At 45.0% G+C, this 6,481-nt stretch overlaps 1 long non-coding RNA gene across 1 annotated transcript; it reads right to left on the reverse strand.

Annotated features, from left to right (window-relative positions):
- Window positions 1-955: 955 nt before the first annotated feature.
- LOC127293884 (uncharacterized) lies at window positions 956-5,151 on the reverse strand. The gene is made up of 7 exons (XR_007846213.2): window positions 4,413-5,151; window positions 4,121-4,245; window positions 3,101-3,161; window positions 2,625-2,739; window positions 1,846-1,902; window positions 1,415-1,606; window positions 956-1,080 (listed from the first exon to the last, which is right to left on the reverse strand). It is a non-coding gene; the product is annotated as an uncharacterized lncRNA (long non-coding RNA).
- Between the last annotated feature and the right edge of the window lie 1,330 nt (window positions 5,152-6,481).

The following is a 6,481-nucleotide window of genomic DNA, read 5'->3' on the forward strand; positions in this document are numbered from 1 at the left end:
TTTGAAATATGTCAAATGGTCGAGGTTGGGGGTTTCCTGCCGGGGGGACGACTGGAACTTCGGCGCTCCCCACGCCAAATCTTCCTCCAATCCGGACGAAAATTTCGCCGGATTTGGGCGTGGGGAGCGCCAACGAGTGGGGATGCTCTTACAGGGAAACCAATAAAGTCAGCAGGCCCCACAGCACGGGTGAGTTTTGACTCACCTTACCTGAGATCAGAACTTCTAAATTTAATCTCTACACTCCTAAATTTTTGAGAAAATGTTATCAAGCCATTGTTTGGCTGGTTACTTGTCACTTGTCAGACCAAAACATAAAATTAATCTTAACTACCTACTTGGAATTTATTGCGGAGTACTCGCAAAAAAAAAAGGTATAATAAAAAAATGGTATATTATAGTGCCATGAAACACAACTCCCTAATTCAGATCATCAAGTAATGGGAACAAAATAAATGTCTGTTTTTCTTAAAGGTGGCATCAACAATTCCTAACGAAGTTATGTATCTTGTATGGCGATTCGCTGAGTGAAGAAAGTGAGAGAATAACAAATAGTAGAATACTAAGGGGTTCATAACATACCTGGAGGGCAATTAATTCGGAAGAACATCTCTTTAACTAGATGATTCCCCGCGCGTTGCGGCGGAAATAGTAGCAAAATGTTTCACTGTAATAAAACTTGAAACATATGGAGTCATATCACAAATCAGGTTAACCAAATTTCTCTCGTCGTAAATAGAGATTAGCTTATCATTTCATTCTAAGTGAAGTATCACGTTGTTTCTGATCATGTCCAGACTACGGATTCTGAACTTTTGTCAGACATTTCATGCATGTATGGACTAAACAGATTAATTTGTAGAGAAAATGGTATGGGGAAGATACTCAAAACCATTGATTTGCTTGTTGTGGTCTTGATTCTGCAGCATATCACAGTCCTCATTAATCTGCAAAAGGGAAACACCATACATGATTGTTTTTTGAAAAATGACACAGCTAGGGTATATCTATCAGTACGATGTTTACTATAGCTGTTGCTGAGAAAATTAAATAAGCAGGTCTGGCTCATTCCCCGCTAATCTACAAAAGGAAAACACAACTATGATTAGAGCAACCCCTAGAATATATTTAGTAGTGGTATGATAATTATTATAGATGCCCTTAGAATTAAGCAGCCAGTCATTTCGGCAAGCAATATGTTAACATCCGTCGATCAACGAAAATGCAATGAAAAAAAAGTTGTACTCCGCATATCATAATATTTCCTTTCTAGTACTTCTTGTATTCATGACTGATTTTTTTTGCGGGTGTATTCATGACTGATTGATCATACAAAAAAAATCCTAAGTAGAAGAGGATGGGCGGATGCAAAAAAACTCAAGCAATACAAAGGCAGTGATGGACATCGTCTCACCTGATTGATCCATTAGATGTTTTTGTGGAGATCACCAAATAGGTCGTGGGATCCTCCCCTCAGATGCCACCACATTCTCTCTTTGGCTCCTTATTGCGTTCTTGAGTTTGCTGCCATGCATCTCGCTTTATGCATCAATATAATGGACGTGGATCGGTTCTAGGCGACTTAATCGTTTGTTTGGTTGCAAATCTGTAGAACAAAAAGGAAAAAAAAAAGAAAAAGCAATGAAGTCAATAAGTGGATTACTCTGTATCATCAATAGACGAAATCGAAAAACAACTTTTGTACTGAATATAAAAACTGCAGCCTAGCATCTCAACAAAGGAGCAGCAAAGTTAAAGGCAAACATACAGGAGCCCAAGATTAGCATCAGTAGGAAAAAATAAGAAACCAAAAACTATCAAGATAAATATGAAATCTAGGAGTACCGTTGAGAAGCCAACTGCAGGACGATCACACGGATCGACCGACTCTATGTGTAGTGCCTGCAAAAAAAATCAAATTCAGAGAGATCTAGATATGGGGATAAAGGAGAGGAACTGAGCAAGAAGCTACGAATGGGAGCTGCAGCATCCTTGGATTGCAGTGCAGGGGTTCTCAGACAGAGCAAATGGCTCTGGTGCCGAGAACCGAAGCATTGCCAATGCACGATACATAGCCTGCAGTTAACGGGGGTTCGAAGTTCAGATGATCCTTCGCCTGGCCGTCTCCCTTAATTAAGGTGGATGTAAATGAGAGTCTTCTATAGTTCTTGAGGAAGCCGAAGAGTGGTGCAATAAGCCGGAAGAGGTGCCATTATTACATGAAAAACACTAAGAGGCTGATGTGACATATTTGTGCATGCTGAGGTAAATAAGTTAGTGGGATCATGATGATGTGGCAGCCTTAGATTGCTCAAAGATGCTTGATGAGGTGGATAGCTTGCATGTTGAGAGAAATACATTTAGTGGGTTGCTCCTATTTAGATATTATAGATTTTCTTAAAGCCAACACTAACTATTTCTCTGACGATTCCGTCCTGGCCTTAGAACATCACCTCAGAGAGAAGTATGTTGCGAGTGAAACGATTTTTGTACAACCATTTCATAACAGGTAACAACAGCAGTCTCCACAAAACATTATTATGTGTTGCAGAAGTCCATAATAAAGAAACCATACTTCCTACTCTGGTATATAGGAATCGGAAGTCTTGGAGAAGCTCCCGAACCTGATCTGAAAAAGACTACTGCCAGATCGATCCATGTTGAGTCCAGGGCTCCAGGAGGTGACATGCCTGAACAAATACTGGCTGCTGCCGGACGCACGCGGTGAGAGGTGGCCATCTTGCATCTGCAAACACAATTCAATCATGAGTTGGGCATAAAAAGGTAGCTATCTATTCAGAAAGGAAATTACACATGAAATAGTAATATTACTTGAGTTCTCCATCTCCATACAATTATATGTACATATGAATTTTTTTTATAGGATGCCAATTAGGTCATCAACAATTCGCACAATAGAAAGGAAAGCCGTGGCAGGAAGGCAGGCAGGCACATATCAAAATCCAGGAACCTAGTTCGCCATTCATTAGTAGTAGGAAGAAGATTTACCCCGAACCAGAATTGCTTAATTACTGGTGTGGAACTTACTGAAGCTAGCTTCTGAAAAAAAACTTATTAAAGCTATGGATTATAGTCTTACCTTGATGATAATCATTTCCAAATGAGACAGAGAGAAGATCTGTTGCTAAATGAGCTAAAACCTGCAACTTGAAATGGCCTCACAACTTTAAAAGAGATTCAAATGGAGAAGTAAAACATTACACTACAAAAACATATATAATATGCGGAAACTTATATCGAAAGTACATGAGGAAATGTAGAAGTAGCTACATATGTGCAGTTTATGTTAAGCAAAGCTAATAAGTTGCACTTTTAATTACCCTACACAATGGCGAAGACAATAGCGAAGAGAAACTATAGCTTAATTTTTAAGTAGCATAAGTTCAAATCACATAAATGTACAAAAACTGACTCCTGAAATTAAAGTGAGGAGATACATATGTGTCTACAGTTAACATATTTTACAAACAGACATGACTGGTGGCTTAACACGTTAATCAAAGAACAATGTTATGCACCACCGGGTAATCCTTAATTCTACACTGTCAAATTTCCATACTCATAGTAATGAACCAACACTATTAAATATTTTCACCAACCCCTTTTATTGCTTCAGAAGGCAAGTGAAAATTGCTTTACAGATTCAGTATTAAATGGATCAAGGTTGGGACTCAAATAGTATGTATCACTTGCAAGCAAAAACTAATACACTGAAATATTATTGTACTGCTGCATGTGATTGTCTGATTGAGCAGCATGCTTTTCTCTTGTCGGAGAATAAATACAACAGAAGATAAATAATAGGTGGAGCTTTCTATCCAGCTTCCTTTGAAAAAATGAAGCAAGAAGATTTTGACTATTTAATGGAAATCAGATAAGTTTGAAGGCACTCTGGTCATTTTGTCAAGTCATGTTCATGGAAAATGGAAACATAGCGCATGGCATGATAAGTGAGCAAAATGTAGAGGATGTTTTCCGGAGGTAACTGAAAAATAACATGTACTATCTACCTCCACTTGACAATAATTACTGTGCCACACGGGAATTACTTGATTCACACAGGACTGTAGATAAATTGCATAACTGAAAGAATGATTACCTGCATCCATCCCTAGATTGGATACTGACACTGCTTCTCCAGGAATTACACCAAGTGAAATCTCATGTGTTTCCTTCCATAGCCAAATAACCTATCACCACATCAATTTGAGGGAAAAAAAGAACCTGCAAAAAAATAAGCAGCAACATGGTTTCAGTAAATAAAATTAAGAAACACAACAGCTGCATATGTGAAACCTTTCACCCAATCCTTTGCGAAGTACACCGTAAAGAGGAAACATGGCGAATGGGGTCGGGATGCAACGGCAATGTGATGGCAAGAAAAAACTGACCTGCACGCGGATTTGGTCATGGTGGATGGAGGACTTCGTCTCCCCCCGGCGCCGCGGTAGGGGAGGAAGGTCCAGACGCAGCGGCATGTCTGCGGTCGGCACCGGCAGATGCGCCTCGGCGGTGGCTCACCGTCACGCCGTATGGCCACCAGGGCGACAACTTGCAGCAGACATTCTAGATGGATCAGCGCGCGTGCCCGTTGTTTCTCCTCGAACTCATGACGGCCACCGAGACGCTTGTGTGCGAGATGGCCAAGGGCCGCCGGGCCTTATCCGCATCGCCCTGGAGTGCAAGCATGCCATTACCGGCTCCATGGGGATGAGGCTGGTGGAGGAGAGACGCCGAGATCCTGAGAAGCCGATGTTGCTGGGGCTAGGCCGCCACGATGGAGGCGAGACGACATAGTCGTCGGCCGGGACGACGGGGAAGGCACTACCACCGCCATCTCGGGGGAAAGACGCCCCTCACGACCTCGCAGTTTGACCAGCACATCAGCCGGGAATAGGAGCCCGCGTCATCAGATGGGGAAGCCACAGCGATAGAGAAATAGGAAGAGGAAGGGAAGGTGGACGCCGGCCTGGGAAGGGGTGGCCTCCGGGGCTGGAGAGAGGCCGACTGCCACGGGGAACTGGAGGAGATTTTAGAGCAGCTCCACTTCAGGCATGGAGATTTGGCAGGCATCAGGCATGAGCATGGGCACAGGCGTGGAGGCTAGTGGAAGAGAAAGGAAGGAGATGATTCGGGAGACAAACTGGAGCACCGCTTTGACCGTATAGTGGGGTAAAGACTCACCACTTTGATCGCGTGGAGAGTATGGTAAAGCCGCAGGAACCGGTTTAATAAAGGAATTAATTGGTAGATTGGGAAACTATTAACAGTAAATGCTACAAATCGGTTGTTGCCGGTAGCCGGTTGCTCAACCCCATGAAAAAAAAGAAGGAAAGAAAGCACGGAAGGCTTAAGAAAAAATTTCGGTGCACGTGTCGCTCAAGGAAGAAACTTAACCGATGGAAAATTCTTCATCTACAGTGCTCCGATCAATTAGAGAGCGTTAAATTGTCCTCCTTTTATATATGGTATAATATAATACATTGTACTTGGGACCCTCACCTGATATAATGTAGGGTCAAGTGATTTGTGCTTCATTATACCATTGAAAAGGTAGAAGTTTGTTGCAATCCTCCTAGAAGGCCATGGTTATGGTTACAAGACATTGAACTAGTGTACATCCCAACTCCGTGGCAGCACTATCCTAAGGCCCTAGGCGCCTGCCCTAGCCCAAATCCTGGCTTCCTCTTTGATGTGCAAGGTGAGCATGCTGATTGATGGCTGGGCAGCTTTGAACACGCAGTCATTCATCCAGAGAACAATGAGGAAGCTTGTAGCAACCTGTGATTAGAAGAAGAGACGTGTTTGGGCGGCTCGTGCGGGCCGCTCCAGCGCCACCACCAACCCTAACAAAAGAGCCCCGATCTACTCCCTTTGGCCACTGATGCCGCCGCCGGGGGCCGCGCCCGGCCGACTAAGGCGGCGCGCAGGGTGGGCGCGCCCTCGACGAGTTCTTCTCGCGCTGGAGGAGACGTCTTCGGGACGGCGCGGTGGCTGTGTGTGGAGTGGAGGAGCTCACGGAGCGCGGCGGGGAGGTGTTGAGGAGGGACGGTGCTTGGCACTGGAGGCACCGAAGCGGGAGCGCGGTGGTCTCGTCAGGGCGGGTTGGAGCGATGGCGCGGGCTAGCATTGGCGGGGCGGCCCTGGAGTGCGACTACGGAGGAGTTCCCTGGCGCAGCGGCCGGCTGATGTGCAACGCGGCCGCACAGCGGAGCTTCTCGCCGGCACTAGCGACGGAGTGGGTGCTAAAGGTGCGGGGCCTGATCTGGGTCCATCTGGGCTCGATCTGGGTCCTTCTGGGCCTGATCTGGGTTCCAGGTGTTGGGTACCTCACTCGGCCGTTGCCCAGGAGCAGCCTGACGGAGTGTGGGGCGGCCTAGTCCGTGCAGTTGGTGGTCTGGAGGACGCGATCTGTCGGGGCTGTGCCTCTAGGGCTCTCAGGATCCGGCTTATAAAGGCG

The sequence above is a fragment of the Lolium perenne genome, chromosome 4, assembly GCF_019359855.2.
Source record: "Lolium perenne isolate Kyuss_39 chromosome 4, Kyuss_2.0, whole genome shotgun sequence".
Classification (NCBI taxonomy): Eukaryota; Viridiplantae; Streptophyta; class Magnoliopsida; order Poales; family Poaceae; genus Lolium; species Lolium perenne.